The 6000-nt window shown below is 31.7% G+C and overlaps 1 protein-coding gene across 1 annotated transcript in view; it reads left to right on the top strand.

Moving 5' to 3' along the window:
• Positions 1-463: 463 nt before the first annotated feature.
• The window catches only part of Chi (LIM domain-binding protein 2 Chi), a 136047-nt gene continuing 130510 nt past the window's right edge, over positions 464-6000 (top strand). The window contains exon 1 of the mRNA XM_076452072.1: positions 464-565. The gene's annotated coding sequence lies outside the window, so the exon portion shown is untranslated. The remainder of the gene's footprint in view (positions 566-6000) is intronic.

Genomic DNA, 6000 nt, shown 5'->3' with positions numbered 1-6000 from the left:
GGCATTGTTAGTTTGAGCACCCACACCTCGCTCTATTTATTATTCTTTCATGTGAATTCAGTGAACAGACTGACAGACGGTATATTCCCCACGCAATATAGGTCTTACTTCCTCAGTCACTTTCCAAGTCTAGAGAACATCTCGTATTCAACATTAATATTGTATTCTGGTGATCTTTTTAAAATATGTAACATTTGTTTCCATTGGTCGTTAAGGCCTGTTTTGATTTGTATAGATTTTTATTTACCTGGGTATAAATTATTTTGTAGAAATAAATGATAACTTCATGACGTCTCTTCAAAAGAGTCGAAACAAACCTGAACAATCAACAGGCTGAGATGGCAGTCCACCTGCCGAAGTTTGACCAACATATCACCTGACAAACATCCTGTGTTACGTAAAACTCGACGTTCAACAGAAAAGCCTATCTTACCGCGAGATGTTAAGGGCGTGCCAATAAAGCAGTTGAATTCCCACAATGCCTTGCGAGAATAAAACACATTGAAAGTCATCTCGGAGCAATCGACGAGTGGATGTCCAGTGTCTTCTTTGTGTTGACCATCAGGTGAGTGTTTTCTTCCTAGTTTTCATTCATCGTGGTTGTTCTAATCTGAGTTATTACTCGGTTATTAGTGCATTGTGGGTAACAAAGACCGGTCACAAAACAGCAAAATGGCAAAATTTATCTCATCGATCACTGGAACCTTTCTTACCACTGTGCTTGGGTGAGCTTATCCCAACTGCCATCCTGCGCGTGGTTTGTACAAGCCCACAAAAGAAGCATTAGCCCAAGACTGAGCCGTGTAAGGAACAGACTTCGAGAGCAAGCTTCACGTGGGTGAAGGTTCCCATTTGCGCGTGAACATAGCACCATATCGCTCTCCTATCACATGCATTAAAAGTGGATAGTCACGCGGTGTACTATTAGCAGCAAAGAAGGGGGGATTGACTGTCCACAGAAAGTTTATAGGAAAGAAAATGTATTTACTTAGCCCGTACTTTGGAATGTAACTGTGGAATGGCCATTGTTCAAGAGAAAATAATGAAAATGTTGATTATTGCTATAGACTCATGAATAAACATATTGACTATCCTTCTAAAAAATGTACCATACACGAAAGTATAGCTTCCTTTGTGTAACATGAACAAAGATGTTTGTTTTTTCTTAACACATGCTATACTCAGACATGTGCCTCGCTTACATGTTTTGTTAAATAAACATGTATGAGGTTAAATCTTCTGTATAATTGCAAATCTCTTGTTGACTTGTGTTGTTAGTGTTGGTATATTTTAAACAAATGGGCCTTGTAAACGTTACACATGAAGATATTGTGTAATACAATTACACTACGAACAAATATTAAAAGAACTAGTGTCGTAGATGTAATCAACATACATTAGTTTATTAATGTATAACACTTTATGAAATTGAGCTAATGTATTACATGTAATCAGCTTATATTGGATTATCACTATACGACAATCTGAACTGGTGTTGTAGAATATATCAACATATATTCGTTTACCACTATATAACACTTTATAACCTTGACCTAGCGTCACAGATGTAATAATCATGTATTTGTTTATCACTTTATAAACTTTAGCTAGTGTCGTACATGTAGGTAACAGATATGAAGAAGTATAACACTTTATAACCTTGACCTAGCGTCACAGATGTAATAATCATGTATTTGTTTATCACTTTATAAACTTTAGCTAGTGTCGTACATGTAGGTAACAGATATGAAGAAGTATAACACTTTATAACCTTGACCTAGCGTCACAGATGTAATAATCATGTATTTGTTTATCACTTTATAAACTTTAGCTAGTGTCGTACATGTAGGTAACAGATATGAAGTATAACACTTTATAAACTTGAACTAGTGTCGTACATGTAGGTAACAGATATTAAGTATAACACTTTATAAACTTGAACTAGTGTCTACATGTAGGTAACAGATATTAAGTATAACACTTTATAAGCTTGAACTAGTGTCGTACATGTAGGTAACAGATATTAAGTATAACACTTTATAAACTTGAACTAGTGTCGTACATGTAGGTAACAGATATGAAGTATAACACTTTATAAACTTGAACTAGTGTCGTACATGTAGGTAACAGATATGAAGTATAACACTTTATAAACTTGAACTAGTGTCGTACATGTAGGTAACAGATATTAAGTATAACACTTTATAAACTTGAACTAGTGTCGTACATGTAGGTAACAGATATTAAGTATAACACTTTATAAACTTGAACTAGTGTCGTACATGTAGGTAACAGATATTAAGTATAACACTTTATAAACTTTAGCTAGTGTCGTACATGTAGGTAACAGATATTAAGTATAACATTTCATAAACTTGAACTAGTGTCGTACATGTAGGTAACAGATATGAAGTATAACACTTTATAAACTTGAACTAGTGTCGTACATGTAGGTAACAGATATTAAGTATAACACTTTATAAACTTGAACTAGTGTCGTACATGTAGGTAACAGATATGAAGTATAACACTTTATAAACTTGAACTAGTGTCGTACATGTAGGTAACAGATATTAAGTATAACACTTTATAAACTTGAACCAGTGTCGTACATGTAGGTAACAGATATTGAGTATAACACTTTATAAACTTGAACTAGTATCGTACATGTAGGTAACAGATATGAAGTATAACACTTTATAAACTTGAACTAGTGTCGTACATGTAGGTAACAGATATGAAGTATAACACTTTATAAACTTGAACTAGTGTCGTACATGTAGGTAACAGATATGAAGTATAACACTTTATAAACTTGAACTAGTGTCGTACATGTAGGTAACAGATATTAAGTATAACACTTTATAAACTTGAACTAGTGTCGTACATGTAGGTAACAGATATTAAGTATAACACTTTATAAACTTGAACTAGTGTCGTACATGTAGGTAACAGATATTAAGTATAACACTTTATAAACTTTAGCTAGTGTCGTACATGTAGGTAACAGATATTAAGTATAACATTTCATAAACTTGAACTAGTGTCGTACATGTAGGTAACAGATATTAAGTATAACACTTTATAAACTTGAACTAGTGTCGTACATGTAGGTAACAGATATGAAGTATAACACTTTATAAACTTGAACTAGTGTCGTACATGTAGGTAACAGATATTAAGTATAACACTTTATAAACTTTAGCTAGTGTCGTACATGTAGGTAACAGATATTAAGTATAACACTTTATAAACTTGAACTAGTGTCGTACATGTAGGTAACAGATATTAAGTATAACACTTTATAAACTTTAGCTAGTGTCGTACATGTAGGTAACAGATATTAAGTATAACACTTTATAAACTTGAACTAGTGTCGTACATGTAGGTAACAGATATTAAGTATAACACTTTATAAACATGAACTAGTGTCGTACATGTAGGTAACAGATATTAAGTATAACATTTCATAAACTTTAGCTAGTGTCGTACATGTAGGTAACAGATATTAAGTATAACACTTTATAAACTTGAACTAGTGTCGTACATGTAGGTAACAGATATTAAGTATAACACTTTATAAACTTTAGCTAGTGTCGTACATGTAGGTAACAGATATTAAGTATAACATTTCATAAACTTGAACTAGTGTCGTACATGTAGGTAACAGATATTAAGTATAACACTTTATAAACTTGAACTAGTGTCGTACATGTAGGTAACAGATATGAAGTATAACACTTTATAAACTTGAACTAGTGTCGTACATGTAGGTAACAGATATTAAGTATAACATTTCATAAACTTGAACTAGTGTCGTACATGTAGGTAACAGATATTAAGTATAACACTTTATAAACTTGAACTAGTGTCGTACATGTAGGTAACAGATATTAAGTATAACACTTTATAAACTTGAACTAGTGTCGTACATGTAGGTAACAGATATTAAGTATAACACTTTATAAACTTGAACTAGTGTCGTACATGTAGGTAACAGATATTAAGTATAACACTTTATAAACTTGAACTAGTGTCGTACATGTAGGTAACAGATATTAAGTATAACACTTTATAAACTTGAACTAGTGTCGTACATGTAGGTAACAGATATTAAGTATAACATTTCATAAACTTTAGCTAGTGTCGTACATGTAGGTAACAGATATTAAGTATAACACTTTATAAACTTGAACTAGTGTCGTACATGTAGGTAACAGATATTAAGTATAACACTTTATAAACTTTAGCTAGTGTCGTACATGTAGGTAACAGATATTAAGTATAACATTTCATAAACTTGAACTAGTGTCGTACATGTAGGTAACAGATATTAAGTATAACACTTTATAAACTTGAACTAGTGTCGTACATGTAGGTAACAGATATGAAGTATAACACTTTATAAACTTGAACTAGTGTCGTACATGTAGGTAACAGATATGAAGTATAACACTTTATAAACTTGAACTAGTGTCGTACATGTAGGTAACAGATATTAAGTATAACACTTTATAAACTTGAACTAGTGTCGTACATGTAGGTAACAGATATTAAGTATAACACTTTATAAACTTGAACTAGTGTCGTACATGTAGGTAACAGATATTAAGTATTACATTTCATAAACTTTAGCTAGTGTCGTACATGTAGGTAACAGATATGAAGTATAACACTTTATAAACTTGAACTAGTGTCTACATGTAGGTAACAGATATTAAGTATAACACTTTATAAACTTAAACTAGTGTCGTACATGTAGGTAACAGATATTAAGTATAACACTTTATAAACATGAACTAGTGTCGTACATGTAGGTAACAGATATTAAGTATAACATTTCATAAACTTGAACTAGTGTCGTACATGTAGGTAACAGATATGAAGTATAACACTTTATAAACTTGAACTAGTGTCGTACATGTAGGCAACAGATATTGAGTATAACACTTTATAAACTTGAACTAGTGTCGTACATGTAGGCAACAGATATAAAGTATAACACTTTATAAACTTGAACTAGTGTCTACATGTAGGTAACAGATATGAAGTATAACACTTTATAAACTTGAACTAGTGTCGTACATGTAGGTAACAGATATTAAGTATAACACTTTATAAACTTGAACTAGTGTCGTACATGTAGGTAACAGATATGAAGTATAACACTTTATAAACTTGAACTAGTGTCGTACATGTAGGTAACAGACATTAAGTTTCACACTTTATAAACTTGAACTAGTGTCGTACATGTAGGTAACAGATATTAAGTATAACACTTTATAAACTTGAACTAGTGTTGTACATGTAGGTAACAGATATGAAGTATAACACTTTATAAACTTGAACTAGTGTCGTACATGTAGGTAACAGATATTAAGTATAACACTTTATAAACTTGAACTAGTGTCGTACATGTAGGTAACAGATATTAAGTATAACACTTTATAAACTTGAACTAGTGTCGTACATGTAGGTAACAGATATTAAGTATAACACTTTATAAACTTGAACTAGTGTCGTACATGTAGGTAACAGATATTAAGTATAACACTTTATAAACTTGAACTAGTGTCGTACATGTAGGTAACAGATATTAAGTATAACATTTCATAAACTTGAACTAGTGTCGTACATGTAGGTAACAGATATGAAGTATAACACTTTATAAACTTGAACTAGTGTCGTACATGTAGGCAACAGATATTGAGTATAACACTTTATAAACTTGAACTAGTGTCGTACATGTAGGCAACAGATATAAAGTATAACACTTTATAAACTTGAACTAGTGTCTACATGTAGGTAACAGATATGAAGTATAACACTTTATAAACTTGAACTAGTGTCGTACATGTAGGTAACAGATATGAAGTATAACACTTTATAAACTTGAACTAGTGTCGTACATGTAGGTAACAGATATTAAGTATAACACTTTATAAACTTGAACTAGTGTCGTACATGTAGGTAACAGATATGAAGTATAACACTTTATAA

This window comes from Tachypleus tridentatus, chromosome 8 (genome assembly GCF_004210375.1).
Source record: "Tachypleus tridentatus isolate NWPU-2018 chromosome 8, ASM421037v1, whole genome shotgun sequence".
In the NCBI taxonomy this organism is placed as follows: domain Eukaryota; kingdom Metazoa; phylum Arthropoda; class Merostomata; order Xiphosura; family Limulidae; genus Tachypleus; species Tachypleus tridentatus.
Note: the sequence above shows the minus strand (reverse complement) of the source record. Positions and strands in the feature narration are given on the sequence as shown.